This window comes from Dromiciops gliroides, chromosome 5 (assembly GCF_019393635.1).
Source record: "Dromiciops gliroides isolate mDroGli1 chromosome 5, mDroGli1.pri, whole genome shotgun sequence".
NCBI lineage: Eukaryota > Metazoa > Chordata > Mammalia > Microbiotheria > Microbiotheriidae > Dromiciops > Dromiciops gliroides.
Genome location: NC_057865.1, coordinates 177,957,789 through 177,976,918, shown reverse-complemented (window position 1 = coordinate 177,976,918; position 19,130 = coordinate 177,957,789). Strand labels below are relative to the sequence as shown.

General features: G+C 36.4%; 1 pseudogene; it reads right to left on the bottom strand.

The window, feature by feature from the left end:
- The window catches only part of LOC122728870, a 49,252-nt pseudogene extending 35,931 nt beyond the window's left edge, over positions 1-13,321 (bottom strand).
- Positions 13,322-19,130: the final 5,809 nt, after the last annotated feature.

Below are 19,130 nucleotides of genomic sequence, written 5' to 3'. Positions count from 1 at the left end.
TACTTCTACATCAGCAAAGTTCCACATAAGCCAGTACTGTAAAAAGCTTTCATGAAAATGAATCATTTGAAGGATAAGAAGATTGGTACAGAGTACAAAGATTATCAAGTCCCTGTCCTAGCACCCTAAGCTGAACGATTCTGTGATTGTTATTGACCCATTTTTTTTTCCGGGCAGTAGTATGGGCAAATGAAAACTCTAAGTAAATCACTCTCTTGTTTTACAAAAATGTGTGAGGAACCTCAGAGAGTTTCACTGTAAAAGAAATGTATAAAAATAGGGAAGAGTATTAATAAAATTTGAAAACCTTAAACTGAACTAATTGATTTGGGGTTTTATCCTGGTTAGAAGCTATTTTCTGATATATGAGTAGTGAAAAATGTTTAACCTGGATATGGTTATAAATGCTGCAACACTTCTAAATTAAATCAATTTTCTTGATGAAACTAATTTCTTGCCTGAAAGGTATTAAAATAATTTCATTATAAAGAAGGTTTTTCTACAGTTCTGCTCTTCTCCCTTATTGAAGCATCCAGCTCTCTGTGCATGCCATGATAATGTACAACTATTTCTATAATAATCTCAAAGGAAATTTAGGAAAACATTTATTCTCATATGAACCATGAAGGACCTATTGCAGGGCATTCTTAGATCTTTTAGAATGCTTCAAGACAGAGAATAAAATGAAAAATATCGAAAGGAAGTCCAAACCTGGCAGGTAGTGACAGTTTCAATTTTTCAGTAAGATAATAATTTCAAAATTTTTATGTAAGACCAAGGTCTCCTGAGAATGAGAATAGTTCTTAGGTCTACTTTTTTGGGGACCATTTTTCGTAATGAGAGAAGGCTGCTGTCAAATTTTACTTTGGGTTCAGAAAAAAAGAAAGGGAAAGAACAGAGGACCATGAGATACAAACATAACAAATATGAACAATTTATCCTAACTTTCCAAAGAATCTCCCTCTCCTCCTATTGCTCTATACCAAATCTCCCCTCTCCCTCTGCTCAATGTCCCTCCTTATATCTGAAACATATGTAGCTCTGTGCACTTGGAATGTTCCCCGGCACATCTTCTATAATGAGACAAAGAATATCTAGATAAATACAGTATTTACTGGGATTCTATATTACAAAGGTGCCAACAAACTGACAGGGACCTCCTGTGCTAAAAATAAACAACACATTATATTTCTCTGCTCTACAATGTATATCTACCATCTGAATATTCTCTCTCTGTGAAAAATGTCATCTTTCAAATGGCATGAACATATAAACAAAATCCACTATATTCTCGGGCACAGAATTATAACTCCACTGCATATTTGTTCATATCTTAAAGGCATTATAAAATTAAAATATACCCCCAAATCACTAACTTTGTAAATTATTTTAAGGGTTAACATTTAGACAGTTCTTTCAAATATAAGCCATATTATTTTTGGAGGTAAATGTGGATGTTTTTAATTGACTTGTAAATGTTCTTGTTTTTGTCCCTCTCCATTAAAGGGTGCTTTCCAAGCATTGGCTCTTATGTGCTTCTCATCTCAAAATCTCTAAGTGAAGGCATGCTAAGACTTCAGAAATGGATACATGAGAAACTGGTGCTATTGTTGCATTGCTTGTAATAGCCTTTCCTCTCAGATTCAAAGGATACCAAGCAAAAAGAAGACGTGTGACTTTTCAATGCATTCACCATATGCAATTACTACAAATAACCTGACGAAATTCCAAATGGTAAGGAACAGGATAAATTTAACTTACACTTTACCCACCTACATATTCCCAGTAGTTTCATCTGAATTTCACTCTTCTTGTTCCTATTATAACCTAGCACGTTGTGCTTAAAGCATCATACTACAATGGTTATCTTTACACAATTCGATTCAACAAATACTTATTAAGCACTTATTATAGTCAAAATGCTATGCTAGACACTGGGATATGATACTAAGATTAAGAAAAAAAGTTACTCAGTTCCTATCTACAAGAAACAGACATTTTGAAAAATGTCATTGCTATCGTTCATTTGTTTTTATATCATCTTCATTTCAAAATAAAGTCTTCCTTCCTTGCCCTACCCAGATATCCATCCCTCACAAGAAAGAATAAAGAAATTTAAAAAGAAGAATCAAAAAAATCTGAGCAATATATTAGTGGAATATGATAGAATGTTCCACATCTATAGTCCTCCACTTCTGCAAAGGAGAGAGGAAGGAGATTTTTTTAAAAAACTTCTTCTGCATGGCCAAATTAGTTATTACATAACATACAATTTCATTTTTTAAAAAAATTTCTGTTCTTTTCATTTACACAACGGGTCTAATCATTGAGTATATTGGTTTTTTTACTTTATTTTTTATTATTCTGCTTAATTCACTTTGCATCAGTTCATGTAAGTCTTCCTATAAGAAATTTAAATTCTGGTGGTATCAGGGAGATGATATATACATAGGTGAATTTGACAAAGTAGATTGTGATAAGAAAAAAGGAGAGACCTAGCATGCAGTAAGTGGGAGAAAGCACTTTTTAACTGAGGGGATTAAGGAAAGATTCAGGGAGGAAAGAAGGGGCACCTGAGTTGATCCCTGAAAGAAGAAAAAAATTGTGAAAGATGGAGATGAGTAATTGATGAGTGCATTGTTTGGATAAGGGACAGTTTACACAAATGTGCAGTGCCATGAGATGATAGGATAAGGCTAGAAAACAGTTCAGTTGATATATAGAGTGAGCAAGAAGAGTAGCATAAACTATCAGAAAGGTATGGCCATATGTTGGAAGGCCTTGACTGGAAGATTAAGGAGTCTGTATTTACCATTGTAGCAAGTAGATTTTAAGCAGAGGAAAGAAAAAAGTAAGATCTGTGTAAAAGTAAGGTTATTTTGTTAATTGTTTGAAGGATGAATTAGAGTAGGGAGAGAATCGAAGCTAAGGAAACATTTGGTGGCTATTTGCAAGCCAAACTGGTAAAGTTGCTCACCTTCCACCTTCATTTGCATATGTAAGAATCTGGATACAAAAGAAGGAGAGACAGCCCTGTCATAGTGGAAATATCACCAGATTTGGAATAAGAGAATCTGTATTAAATCTTATCTTTGCCACACATTGTGTAACAAGTTGTCAAAACCCTGAGTAAATTTCCTAATGTGTAAAGTGAAAGGGTCTGGGCAAGACATATAAGGTCCTTTCCACTGTAAATCAATAATCTATGATTATATGAACCAATACAATCTATTTGCAAAGAGACTATATGTAGCTAAGATATGTATATAACATCTATAAATATTATATACACATATATTATTAATATCAAGTTAGAAGGAACTGAATGTATCTAGTTTGATCTTAAACTAGTTATGACACAGTAAATGCCATTTTCCTTAGTTCATTAAAAATTTCCTTTATTAGTTTTTTCTTCTATTTTCTTCTCTCTATTTCTGTCTGCCTTTGTCTCCAGTTTTCATTTGGCTCTGAAGGATGCCATATCATGTCCATTCAAAACCAACATTTAGATTTTATCCATGTATCCATGTAAGCCATATGGATAAGACAAGGATAGAGCAGGGAGATACGTATAAATCCAAAGGGTCAGAAGGAGTGATCCTCAGTAACCCAACAGCATTTATCATAAGGAACAGCATATCATAGCAGAAAGAAAACTGGACCCAGAGTCAGGGGACAAAGGTTTGATCTAACCTCAGTCATTTAGTAACAGTGAATTTATAGGCAAGTGGTTTAGTTTCTAAGAGCCTCCCTCCATTTCACATCTGGGAAATGGTCATAATAATACAAATAATATTCTCTTCATGGGGTAGTTGTTAGGACAGTCCTTTAAAAATGTCAAGTACCACATAAATATGAATAATTATAAGCCCCAAGACAACAATGAGCATTTAAAAGACATACAATATAGTAAAAATATTTAGAGCTGGACCATGTTACTTGGGATCTAGCTCAAGGATCTGGTTAAGAACTGATTAAGAAAATAGGAATGTTTATCTTGGAGAAGGAAATATTTGAGGGAAAAGAAGAGATGGGATAGATGTCTTCAAGTATATGTAGGACTATAATGTATAAGAATTATTAGGAATTTTTATTTGTTTTGTTTTCATTTCTTGCTTTTTTCTTCTTGGCCTCCAAGGTCAGAACTAGAATAATGGGTGGAATTTCAAGAGAGGCAGATTTCAGTTCAATGTAAGGAAAAGCTCCTTAAGAATTAGAACCTGGTAAAAAAACCTAATGGACTCTTCTTTACTAGTGATTAAACAAACAAACAAAAACAAAAAACACTTCATAGGATGCATTTTTGTTTCAGTATAGATGTGACAAAAACATTTTCTACCAGGTTACAATTATATGATTTTCATTATAGCATTCTGGCTCTTTTTTCCCCATTTTCCTCCACCCCCATATTCAATATTAAGGTCTCCTCGATTCATGATTAGAAGGTGCTTAGAAATCAAAGATTATTCAAAGAAAAATGGGATGCTGGTGAAAAATAAAAAGACATTAAAAACTTACCCAAGAAACAATAAATTTGAGAGGTGAGGAATAAATGGATTCATTGTCTATTCACAATCATTTTAAATAAGCATAATATTATATTTCACTTGAACAAAATTATTTCACCCTCTATAGACTATAGAGCTGGAAACGATTTTAGAAGTCCAAATTTGTAAACATAGGAGGGCCAGGCTTTCCCATTTTGCAAATGAGCAAATTGAGGACTGGAGGTGACACAAGTAACAGGCAGCAAAAGTGGGACTGGCACAGATTCCCTGAGTCAAAATTCAGGATTTTTTCTTAGTGAATTTATCAGCTTTCAGGGGTGTAATATCATCTTGATTCAGATACCTCCAAAATCTGTATATTCAGGCATCACCTCTCTCCTGAGTTAAAGTCAATTAACTCCATCATCAACTAACTGCAGGATGTGTTGGTCCAGCTTTCCCATAAGCATCTCAAATTTAACATGTCTAAGACTAAACTTTTTAGTTTCTTCTCCACTTCTTCAACAACCCCACACACACACACACACACACACACAAACAAAACAAAACAAACAAACAAAATCCAACTCTCTTCCTTCTCTATTTCTTTTAAAGTTGTTACCAAGCTAGGTGTGTGGCTCTTAGCCAACCTTGACTCTTGACTCTCCCTTATCCCAGATATCCATCCAATTAGTTGCCAGATCTTATTGATTCTATCTCCCTAATATCTTCCACATTTGTCCCTTTCTCATCATTCACATGGTCATCACCCTAATTCAGATATTGATCATCTGTTATCTGGCAAAGGCCATAGCCAACTATTTGGTCTTTCTGCTTTGATATTTACCTGTCTGCAATTCATCTTCCATACATACACCTGCGAGACTGATATGCCTAAAGCACAAGTACCACTGTTGTTGTTCAGGTGTTTCAGTCCTGTCTGACTCTGCATGACCTTTTTGGGGTTTTTCTTGGCAGAGATACTGGAGTGGTTTGATATTTCTTTCTCTGGCTCATTTTATAGATAAGGAAACTAAGGTAAATAGGGTTAAGTGACTTGCCCAGGGTCACACAACTAGTAAGTGGCCAAAGCTGGATTTGAACTCAGGACTTCCTGATTTCAGGCCCAGTGCTCTATATCTACTACACCACTATCCACTACTCTGGTCAATTAAATCTAGAAACTCAATTGGCTCTGGAATAAAATACAAATTCCTTTGTTTGACATGTAAAGTCCATAATCTATCTCGATCCTATCTTTCTGAATTGATTTTATATGATTCTCTCTAACACACACCCAGTGTCAAAGTTGGCTGCAACACATTTTCTATTCTCCCACCTCCATATCTTTGCATAGGCTCTGAATGCTCTCCCTGCTCAACTCTACTACTTGAAATCTCTAGCTCTCTTCAAAGCTCAGCTCAAGTGCCATTTCCTAGGCCAGGTTATCCCCAGATCTCCCTAGTTTCTAGTGTTCTCTGCCCCCTCAAAAATACATTTGTTTTTACTTTTACAAAATTTGCATTTATCTATCTGAGTAAATGTCATTTCTCCCAGTATAATAAAGTCTATTTTAAGATAGGGACTGTGTTGTTTTAATCTTTCTATACTCAGCACTTAGCTGAGTAGGTACATAAGAATTTTGGGGGGGGACAGCAATGAGGATTAAGTGACTTGCCCAGGGTCACACAGCTAGTAAGTGTCAAGTGTCTGAGGCTGGATTTGAACTCAGGTCCTTCTGAATCCAGGGTCAGTACTTTATCCACTGTGCCACCTAGCTGCCCCCAGAAATTTTTTAATTGAATTGAACTGAATACAATTCGTAGCTTTTGAGATTTGAAGTTTTTCCTACTAGACCAATTCCATTTTGGATACTGAACCTTAAATCAGAATAATGTAGTAGTTTATGATTTTATTTTCTGTTTTTGCCTTTCTTTTTATGCCCAGTGTTTAGCACAGTGCCTAGCACATAGTAGGTTCTCAATAAATTTGCATTTGACTTGACTTTTCTCAATTATTTTGTTTTATGTTTGAAAAACTTTTAAAAACTCATTTTTGTGAAATATTTATAGCTGCTCTTTACGTGGTAGCAAGGAATTGGAAGTTGAGGGGGTGCCCATCAATTGGGGAATGGCTGGACAAGTTGTGGTATATGAATACAATGGAATACTATTGTGCTGTAAGAAATGATGAGCAGGAGGAGTTCAGAGAAACCTGGAGGGTCATGGGTGAGGTGATGATGAGTGAGATGAGCAGAACCAGAAGAACATTGTACACAGTATCATCAACATTGAGTGTTGACGTACTGTGATGGACTATATTCTTCTCACCAATGCAATGGTACAGAAGAGTTCCAGGGAACTCATGATAGAAGAGGATCTCCAAATCCAAGAAAAAAAAAAAGAACTGTGGAGTATAGATGCTGATTGAACCATACTATTTCTTTTGTTTTGGGTGCTGTTTTTTTTTTTTCTATTTTGAGGTTTTGCATCACTGCTCTGATTTTTTCTGTTGTAACAGGATTAATGCAGAAATAGGATTAATGTTATTATGTGTATATATATATGTGTGTATATATCTATCTATATGTATATGGATATGATATATAGATATATAGATATAACCTATATCAGATTACCTGCTGTCTAGGGGAGGGGGGAGGGAGGGAGGGGAGGGAGGGAGAAAAATCTGAAATTGTAAAGCTTGTATAAACAAAAGTTGAGAACTATCTTTACATGTAACAGAAAAAATAAAATACCTTATATGAAAAAAAACAAACTTATTTTTGTGTCAATATGATACTTTTCTTTCAATAATCTTTAAGCTTCACAAATTTCTAATGATTATCTGAAGAGATCTCAAAATGGAATATAATGGAAAATGGGATAAAAAGGGAGACAATAAAAATCAAATGTTATGAGATGAGAGAAATTAGGTAAATAGTCTAGGATCACATAATATGTTCCTAAGGTAGGATTTGAATTCTAGTTTTCTTGAATCAAATTCTAACATTTTACCCACTCAGTCACTCAGAGATCACAACATAAATTGGGATTTAGAGAGACACATAGCAAACAAATTCTCTTGTAGTTCTTCTTACTACCAACTATACCTGTTTAAGATTCCCTTAGGAAAAAGGAATTTTTCTTTCTTCATTATGTGTCTGAGCCGGCTGCTGTCTGTAACTTTACAAATCATTACATATGGCCTATTGACAGTTGACAACAACTTTACTCATCATTACATATGGCCATTTACAGTTGACAGCTGTCAGGCAAGCAAGTTCACATATGATGCTTCACAGTCACATGGCATACGCAAAGACTGGGGTGAGAACCCAGGCCAACATGCCATTGATTAACCAGTAATGAACTTCCTCAGCTGGAAACTCCCCCACAGTGCAAAAATAGGCCAGTTAAAGGAGTACATTTTACTGGAACACATGACCAGGTTAGAGCATTTTTAACCCCTCAGAAAGTACTATATATTTTATACAAATGCTAGTAATTGCTTAGTTTGGTGCCTGGCACTTAGTAGGCTCTTAATAAATGTTTACCAATTGACTGTTGTTGGTATTGTTATTTTTTCTCCTATCCTGTCTTTCTCCTTTGCATTCACTTTTAGATTCATAGTAACAGAAGAAATAACTTTGTAACCAGAAGAAGTATGTTGGAAGCAGTTTTGTGTCATAGAAATCATAAAGAGTTCTTTCAGATAGTACTTAGGCACAGAGATTCTGCAGTTTTACTCCCTGCCTGATACCACAGTCTAGAAAGTAATGCAATTGGGCCATGAGGTTGTTGGGGAAAAAGAGCAGAGACTGTAGTTCTGTTAGGAGAGTGAATCTGAATTTTCCACTTATAAACGGTTTGTATTTTGTCTTTCCTGGAATATTTAAACTTTGTTTTGACCACACCCTTTATTATTCTGCAACTAAAGGGTGACCAAGTTAGAACTGAGGAGAGGAAGGGGAAGAAGCCTTTGTTGCAGTGAGGCAATGGAGGTCCATAGCCTTGAAGAAGTCTCCCTCTTCATGTGTAAGAGTGTTTCCTAGTTCAATGTCCTGTCCTTCAGGAGATGAACAGGAGAATAATTCCCACATGATAAAGCTCAGGGCATTTTGTGTCCCTATGGCCGTGTTGTTAAACTGCCCCAAGGTTTAGAAATGCATTGTATCACCAGGCAGTCAATCTATGATAATTTCACATCTCAGAATTGGCAAGAAGCTAGATGCCTAATACTGTCTTTTAAGAATATGCCTTTCTCTTAAGAGTGGGAGTTCCTAATTCTAGGTTGATAGACCCACAAGGAATTCAGGGATCAATTTCAGGGGATCCACAAAGTTGGATGAGAAAAAAATTACATCTTTATTTTCACTAATTTCTCATTCTTTGCATTCCCTTAAATTATGAATGCAAACATGAACCACAGTAATATTAGCAGTATGTGTGATTTTTGTCACCAATAAAAAATAACAGATATTTTGTCATGTTATAGTTAATATGGATATCTTAAAACATCATTGATGCTCATCACTACTTCAAAATTAATATAGTTCTTAGATGTGCCACTAAATCACACATGATTCCACTTTTCTTAGTTACAAATTATGTATTAATATAATTGGCTTCTTTTGTAATCCTATGTATTTTATCATGTGAATTAAAAAAAAACATTCTTCAGAGAAAGGGTGCATAGGTTTCACCAGACTGACAGAGAATTCCATCACACAAAAATGGTTCCCTACTCAATGAGTTTCTTAGAGCTTAGGAACTTTGCATTACTTGCATTCTTCTTGCTTTTGCATATTCACACAGAAGTTCCTAAATATCATTGATATTTTCAGGGTACAGCTAGAATAAAAAAGCTTGGACATGGCTGAATCTAATCATTAGAAAAAATAAGTTTAGAATCCTGGGAAACACATATCGCCTATGCCTATAATCATCTCTGATTATAAATACACTAGTATACATTAGATACAAGGATGCTGATTAAAGGTGGGGGAAATCTGAGGATTTTTGTTTGGTTAACTTGAAAAAGACACTATAAACTCAGGTGGCAGGGGATCTCCATCAGTATAAATCATTCACCTATTGAAGTTAAGTTTTCAAAAATATATTTCAGAAGTATTTTCACCATAATCTTTATTCCTGTAGTTATGTACTCCAATCAGGACCTTAGAAGCAGCTCAGTCAGGACTCTAATTACTCACCTTATAGTGATTGAATTTTAAGATTTCATTGTCCCAGAAAGAGAGAAATAACTATCAAAAATGGCCTGATAGAGTCCAAAGGTTGGTTTTCCATTAATCACAAAATAAGCAAGACTGTGCAAGTGGGACTCCTATTGGAAAAAGGAAAGCTGACAATTGATCAGGTTTTGTTGAAAGTTTAAGAGGAATAGCATTTCACTTACCAATTCTGAAAAAATCCTAAAAATTAAAAGATCTTGAAAAGGAATGACATAGAAAATTTGTTTTTTTCATGTCTCTATTTTCTGTAATTGTATTTTAATGTCATAAATAGGTACCTTCTTATTCAAAATTATAAACAAAATTAATAAAGGAAGTATTATCATTAATCATATTTCAATAAATGTCTGTTACAATGGATATTCTTTAAGTTACAATGAGTTTAATATCAATATTCTGCCTCCCTCCTGGGCTTCCTCAATAACTACAGTTTTTAAGACTGAACAACCTCCCAATTCTAAGTAATGGCTGACTAATCTCCCCCTTTAATTAATTAATTAATTAATTAATTTTTTTAGTGAGGCAATTGGGGTTAAGTGACTTGCCTAGGGTCACACAGCTAGTAAGTGTTAAGTGTCTGAGGCTGGATTTGAACTCAGGTACTCCTGACTCCAGGGCTGGTGCTCTATCCACTGTGCCATCTAGCTGCCCCCTCCCCCTTTAATTTAAAATAAATAATCCAGAAGAGCTTAAAATTCACTTCTCCTAGATCCTATTATCCTGGAGAGTTAAACTTGACACTTCTGAATCTCACAGAGAAAAACTGTGATTTAGGACTACCAAGATTTAGGAGTAAAATGCCCAAGGAACTTGGGGGAAAACTGGCTTTTACCACTCTCAGGGAACTGATTTTTAGTGACCAAGCATTCTAAAGAACTGCAAGCTTGCTCCTACCCAGAAAGAAAGAAGTTTATCTCCTCCCTCAACACTCAGTTTTATTTTAAAAGTTCTGAAGATCAGTATTTAAATTTTATAAGGTAAAATATGCCACTTATTATTCATTGTCCTGTACCATCTGCAGTTTGGGAAATTCTCAGACCCCTTTGGGAAAAAAAAAAATCAACCCTGACCAGAGGTTCTTTCTTGGGGAACTCATTAACAACAACAAAACAATCTGAGCAAGGTAATGTATTCTGTCACATTCCCCAAATTAATCTTACAGTCACAATCTCAGCTATTAAAAGAATTGTAGCTAAATGAAGAAGCAGAATTTTTTTCAAGTGCCAGATTAACAGCGTAGAATTCCATTTTCACTGCAAATGCTTGTAAGTCTCCAACCACCTGCACCTCTGCCAATCCTAAAATCTGAATGTAAATCTGGGCAAAGAAAATAGAGAAGGAGGAATACTGTAGTGTATAAGATATAAGTCAATCAGTAAGACAATAGACAGTTATTTATCATTTACTATGTGGCAGGCATTGTGCTAAAAATTGAGGACAAAAAATAGGCAAAAGAAAGACCTTGTCCTCAAGGAGCTCACAATCTTTTGGGGGAAACAAGCAAACAAATATACATAAACTAGCCATTACATAAGATATAGAAGAAATAATGAAGAGGGAAGACACTAGAATTAAGAGGGGTTGACAAAAGCTTCCCATAGACTATAAGATTTTAGGTAACAGGTAGAAATAAATTTGATCCTGAAAGTGACAGGGAGCCACTAGAGTTGATTGAGTGGGAATGGGGGAAGGGGGGTTGTATGACATGTGGTGGGACCTATGCTTAGGAAAATTACTTTGGTGGGTGGAGGATGGATTAGAGAGGGAAGCGTCTTGAATCAAGCCAACCCACCATCAAATTACTTTGACAGCCCAGGCATGAGTTGATGAGGGCCTACACCAGAGTGAGAGTCCTGTCAGAAGAGAGAAGAGGACATACTGAAGTGATATTGTAAAGGTGAAATCAACAGGCCTTGAGAACAGATTAGATATGGAAGGTGAGAATGAGTTAGGAGTTGAGGACAACTTCTAGGTTGTAAGCCTGAGGGACTGGGAGAATTATGTTGCATTCTCCAGTAATAGGAAAGGTAGGAAATGGGGAAAGTTTAGGGGAAAAGATAATGAGTTCCATTTTTCACATGCTGAGTTTAAGATGTCTACTGAACATACAATTCATGATGTCTGAGAGGCAGCTAGAGACATGAGAAAGAGCATCAAAGTTGATGTGAGCAAACCTGGCTTCTGGTTTTAGTTATGACATTGATTCAGGCAAACCACTTACCTTCTTCTACAGCCTGTAGAAATCACTTTACCCCCCTCCCAAGTGATTTTTACCTGCCCCTGGCTCCAAACCTCCAGAAAAGATATACCACATTAAAGATACTCACTGGTTCTATATCCATTCAAAAGCATATCTCACAAGCCCCCACATATATGATTACTATTTTTTTTTTGCAGGGCAATGAGGGTTAAGTGACTTGCCCAGGGTCCCACAGCTAATAAGTGACAAGTGTCTGAGGCCAAATTTGAACTCAGGTCCTCCTGAATCCAGGGCCGGTGCTTTATCCACTGTGCCACCTAGTTGCCCCAAATATGGTAACTTTTACCAAAGAACATGATTAGTCCAATCAATCAACAAGCACATATTAAGCATTTTCAACATTCCTAGCATGGTGCTAAATACTGGGAGAAAAATATTCTTTGGCTAGAAAGAACTTAAATTCAAAACAAAGTCATTTAGTGAAATAAAAGGCATTCCCTCTCCCCTTTTCCCCATGTAAACCTAGGGTGCAGTGTCTCACACTATGTCTGGAGGAGGGGAAATAATAAAAGAAGGGAATAATTATTTATCAAGTGTCTATTTTTAGATAATATTTAATCATTTATCAAGCACTATACTAGGTACATTGAAAATATTATCTCATTCAATCCTCATAATAGCCCTGGGACATAAGTACCATTAGCCCCAATTTCTAGTTAAGGGGACTGAAACAGACTGAGGTTAAGTGACTTGCCCGGGGTCACACAGCTATTAAATATGTGAGACTGGATTTGAACTCAGTTCTTTTTCACTTCAAGCCTAGCACTTTATCCATTGCTCCACCTACTTACCACATATATTGGTCTCCCTTAGGAATTTCAGATATGGAGAATATGTAGCTAGAGATTAGGCAGGTGGGGTAATATTTCAGGGTAATAAATATGAAATATTTCCTGGTATGTTAACAGTTCCCCCTTCCTCCCCCCACCCCACCAACATCGTTGCCTGTTGGGCACTGAAAGATTTCTATTGGATGCTGCATGGTATCGGTGGGTACTGCCTCTTTGTTTATATGTCTCTCAAACTCTCATTCTGTCTCTGTTTCTCTTATACTCATTGTACTGGGAAAGAACTCTAGCATTTTCCTCTCCAGGAGTTGTGTCTCTGTCAACTTCCAGATTCTCCAAGGGCCAAAATCATTTAGAACACAGAACAGACAACCAATAATTACAGCCCATAGGCATTTAGTGTGACCGAATTATTCCTCTTGCTAGGAAGATCAATGTCCCAAGCTTCCATTGGATTCTGATTTGGGGTTAGGAAGTCCTCTTTAATTTCTGTCAGATCCTGATTATCAATCTGCACCACTCCCTCCACCATGCTCCGTCCAAAGAAAAATTCTGAGGATGCCTTCCATTAAAGTGAGAAATAGTCTCTTGACCTGAGACATTGGGCCATTTCTCACACTTCACAACATACTATGGGTCTTCTATTCAAATGAATGAGCACAAAACAAACACAAAAACTAACGGGTAAGGTACATTTCTTTCTTTTTTGTCTCATTTCTGCCTTTATTATTGTAAGGTATGTTTGTATGTAGAAGTATATGGGTTGTCCATGTGGTTTTTGTGTATCCTCATGGTTCTGTCTAGATGGGAGGCATGACTATATATTTCTGCATACTCTTTTACAAGGGAAGTTTTAATTGCTTCCAGGAAGTGATTATGATATTGTGGCTACAAAGATGATCTTTCTGCTCTCCTCAGAGAAAGGGTTCCAGTCTTGAATTATAGCTATCTGCTTCATTAAATATTGTTAGTCTAGAAGTAATAATTTTAAGATTTAGGGTGCACTACTGATCATTATCCCTTAATGGGGAATAAGTGCTCTGAAATCTTATCCAAAGCTTCAATTCCTTCCCACCAAATACCTGTTACACAAAGGTGAATATCAAATAAATCCATTTATCCAAACCAATGATGAACAGAAATCAGAAAAGTTATAGAGATGAGGGAATCTTTTCTGCTTCATCTCAGGCAATACATAAACAAATAAGGATGATGAGTCACAACTAGGTAGGGGTGTGTGTGTGTGTGTGTGTGTGTGTGTGTGTGTGTGTGTGTGTGTGTGTATGTATGTGTAGTTAGAAGCTTTCTCTCCAGAGCTGCACAGCATTAATCTCTCAGCTATAACTTATGAGAACTTATCAGTTACAAAAAGTACAGTATCTGGAACTTAGTAGGCATTTAATAAATTTTTACTGCTTGATTTATTGATTGTAACTTCCCATAATGCCCCATTATTTCCATAATACCACAACTGGTATAGTCCACTGAGGACTTGTAACTGGTTTGAATATATCTTTTTGTTTGTTTAGATAATCAACTTCACTTTTTTTTCTTTCTCTTCTAAAAAGAAATAGGTACTTTTCTAGTGAATAATTATTTGGCTAGCAGTTGTAGAAGTGCAATCACCCAATATTTATACATTCATTGGCTTCACACTGAAACAGTCAAGAAAAGGTGTACCATCTAGCCGGTTCAACAATTATATGAACTAAGTTGAGGGGGTGTTCTTTTACATATGTTGGTGGCACTGTGGTACAGTACAATGATTTTATTCCCGTCGTGCCTTATTTTTTCAGCAGTTTTATGGCAGTAAAGTTCAGTCATGTTGAAAGCTTGCTCATCCCTTGCCAGATAACTGACACCTGACACAGAAGGTCCTGTTTTTACTGTGTATCTCAGCCTTTGTGTTAAAGAATACATGTCTGGTTTTTCAGGTAATTGTTAGCCTTAAGCATAGGTAACTTACAATCACCGAAGGAGAAGATTTGCTTTGGTGAATTAAAATGGAGCAATTTCTCCAGAAGCACAAGAAAGAAGTAAAAAAAAAATGTAAAGAGATTAATAGGCAAGTGTTTCATCTATTTTTACATTTAATTTGATGTTATGAAAGCTTCAGGCATCTAAAAATATATCCCCTTGTGATCATGTAAGTCTGTAAGATTTGGCTTTTGGTACAGAAACGTTTATGTGGAGAAGGAATTTGTGGAAGAAATGAGAGGAGAGAGGAGAGGGAGGGAGGGAGGGAGGGAGAGAGAGAGAGAGAGAGAGAGAGAGAGAGAGAGAGAGAGAGAGAGAGAGAGAGAGAGAGAGAGAGAGAGAGAGAGAGATGACCATCACCTAAGGCCTTGGCTCCAACTGAGTGCCTGTTATGAAAGCAAGGTGCTCCACATGATCTAATCATAGCACTAAACCTTGTTACAAGCCCTTTTACAGCTCCAATATCTGGGTTACATGGAAACACACTGGAGAGCCTCCTTGTACTATGAAATAAATGTCATTCTGACTGGTATCCTCTCTTCAAGCAAGTAATTTCCCTCTGCTGATAAATCGATACAGCAAAAACAAATGAGAATATACAATGGGTTCAGTGAGGATTACATTTTTTATTCATTTCAGGGGTCCAGGAGCTAAGTTTTTTAAAGCACAATAGCAGAAAATGATTCACACAAGGAAAAGAGACAGAGAAAGAGATGCAAAAGAGACAGAGACAAAGAGAGAGATAGGCACAATCAGAGAGAGAGATAGAGACAGCGAGAAAGACAGAAAGATAGAGAGTCAAAGACAGAGACAAGAGAAAGGGACAAAAGGCCAAAAACCAGAAATAAAGGGAAAATTAAAAGTCAAAGATCAAATACATCCTTATTCATAAGTTAAGGAACATTAACTACTTAAAAAACATTCTTACTCAGCTTTTCACAAATGCAGTCAAAGAAATGTATGTGCAATTTTTACTGCGCAGAGTTAGGGGTAGTTTCAAAAATGATTTAAGGAATATTAATTTATTTTATCAAATCAATAAGTTGTTTACATTATCTGGCAATACCCACATGAAAACCTTAGAGTCTCAGTACAAGAAATTATTGAATATAACACAATCAAGGATAGTTCAGAACAGTCACTTCAATTTATTAATGTATTTAATTACTACTTGGGCAGCTGGGTGGCATAGTAGATAGAATGCTGGCCCTGGTGTCAGGAAGATTCATCTTGATGAATTAAAATCTGGCCTCAAACACTTACTAGCTGTGTGACCCTGGATAAGTTACTTAACCCTGTTTGCCTCAGTTCCTCATTTGTAAAAAGAACTGGAGAAAGAAATGGCAAACAACTCTAGTAACTCTGCCAAGAAAGCCCCAAATAGGGGGCAGCTAGGTGGCGCAGTGGATAAAGCACCAGCCCTGGATTCATGAGGACCTGAGATCAAATCTGGCCTCAGACACTTGACACTTACTAGCTGTGTGACCCTGGGCAAGTCACTTAACCCCCATTGCCCCACGAAAAAAAAAAAAAAGCCCCAAATGGGGTCATGAAGAGTAGTGCATTACTGAATGCCTAAGCAACAGTTACCACCATATTAAATATTGGGGTAGAGTGGGGAATGAGCCTAATTAACATCATTAGGAGAAGTGGGAAAATCCCAGAAAAACCCAATTTTAGATATTACTATAACTCAGGAGTCTCTGGACATTCCCAGCTGTAATAAGATCACTGGGTCCCCCACCATGTGGGTGATTATAGCCTCCATTGACTGACTGCCTCTATCTTTAATATTGTCAAGACTAAGCTTTTTTTTATTTCCCCCACTGTCTTTTTTTTTTAGCAACTTTTATTTGTTGCACCCATTATGGAGGTCATGGACTACCCGCTCCCTTTCAGGAAGCTTTCTGGAACCTACAGTGTTTGTTTCTGTTCTGTGTTATTTTTCTTCCTCAGTTTCAGGTGACAGAGGCAATTGTCATTGAATCTGGGAGTTTGAGCCATGCCAACCTTGGAGCCAGGAGTGAAGGTGGGTTAGTACAGTTAGCCATCCGGGCATAGAAGCCCTGAGAAGCCAGGGTACTTGGAACTTGAGCATAAGGTGGGTTTTGGACTTAGAACTGAGGCTGTGTTCTATAGGAACTGAGTTAAACTATGAAGCTAATCCTCTTCCTGTCCCCAGAAAATGAGGTGGTATAGGGTAGGGGAAAGCAGATTATGCCTCCCACACATTGGGGGAGTAAATTTGTATATTTCTGATACCTTCTGAAGTAATTATTCCTTTTTAAAAGCCAGAGAAGCCAGGGTTACATTACCTAATATTCATCATAATGACAGAGACAGTTGAACAGGTTATTGCCTAAAAGGAATACTGAAAATATGCAGTGATACAAATTTGCATAGGGGAAAAATTAAGATGAGGAAACTGAGAATGAGTGCTGTATTATGTAAAATCTTAAACACTCTGAATTTTACTGTGCAGAAATATTATTTCTTTCCTTTTAGCTAACAATGACATTTAAAAAATTTCTGAAGGCACTGAGAGGCCATAGATGTGACTCAGAGAATGTAAAAGTCTTAGTAATGTTTTATAGATGATATATTATCATAATCTTCAAAACCTGAATGTGTTACCTGGGAATGAGAGGGTATTACTCACTATATTCCTGTGGTAGGTCAATCATTATTTTCATAGCTGTGTCCCCTTATTAATGTTCTCTGACACATCCCATTTTTTAAATCATTTGTAGAATTATATGTGGCTTTTCTTTCAGATGGAGCCAGTTACTTCCATTAGGTAGGACATGGCATGGAAAAGAGGCTTGAGCCAAATATAGGCTAGTTAACTCTACCTAGAAAAACAAAGGAACAAGATCTCTATAATATAGCAAATCTTCAAGTCAAAGCCAATCAAAAAGCATTTCAGGGGCAGCAAGGTGGGGCAGTGGATAGAGCACTGGCCCTGCATTCAGGAGGACCTGAGTTCAAATCCAACCTCAGACACTTAACAATTACTAGCTGTGTGACACCAGGCAAGTCACTTAACCCCAATTGTCTTACCAAAAAAAAAAAGCATTTCACCAGTCATAAGAAGGACCAGGTAAAAGCTTGTAGATGATTCAGTACAAAAGGATTAGAAAAATAAACATCAAATCAGTTTTGCTACTTATCTAGAATTAGTATTGTTATCCTATAGAATATGATATGTTAATTCAAGTCAAGTATTAGGTCATTTTTGTCTTTGGATCCCCAATACCTAACCTTGAAAAATGCCTGGCACCCACTAGGGGTTTAATAAATGCTTGTTGAGTAAGCATCATAACCATATAATTACTATGATTTCAATTCTGTTATATTTTCAAAGCAAAGAATTTTCATGTGACTTCAGCCTTCCAGGTAATGTTAAACACTAAGAACCAAGTCTTACTGCTGATCCATGATAAGATCTGTGGAGGAAAAATGGTCTAAGTGCTCAAACAATATTTAATAGCTCTTGTTCACAATAACAATCTTTATCAATAATCATAAAGAAGAGATCAAAGAAGACTAGGAACCATCTCAGCCAGCAAATGCTTCATCTCCTTGCCAAGTAGAAAGATATGGTTGACAAGGAAAAATGCTGGTTTAGAATATTAACTAATTATGGGCATTATTATTTCATAAGAGGAGGAATGGAAAACAATAATCCATTAGAAGATGGTAGCACTAATGCATTATTGGTAGAATGGTAAATTAGTCTAATCATTATGGAAAACAATTTGGAACCACATAAGAAAGGTCATTAAACTCATTACCCTTTGGTTGAGGGATAGTATACTTGAACATGTATACCAAGGAGATTAAAAAAAGAAGGAAGGGGGCAGCAGCTATGTAGCACAGTGGATAAAGCACCGGCCCTGGATTCAGGAGGACCTGAGTTTGAATCTGACCATAGACACTTAACACTTTCTAGCTGTGTGACCCTGGGAAAGTCACTTAACCCTCGTTGCCCCTCAAAAAACAAAACAAAACAAACAAAAAAATAACAGAAGGAAATGTCTCGTAAGTACAAAATATTTATAGCAGCACTTTTGATGGCAAACAAAATCTGGAAACAATCTGATTGATCAACAATTATGGAATGAATGAAAAAAAAACCTGTTGTATGCTTATGTAATGGTATTCTGTTATACTAGACACTATCCGTGTGACCCTGGCCAAGTCACTCAACCCTGTTTACCTGTTTCCTCATCTGTAAAATGAACTAGAGAGGAAATGGCAAACTACTCCATTATCTTTGCCAAGAAAACCCCAGAAGGGATTATGAAAAGTCAAACCTGACTGAAAAACAATTGAACATTTTATTATACTATAAAAATTATGAA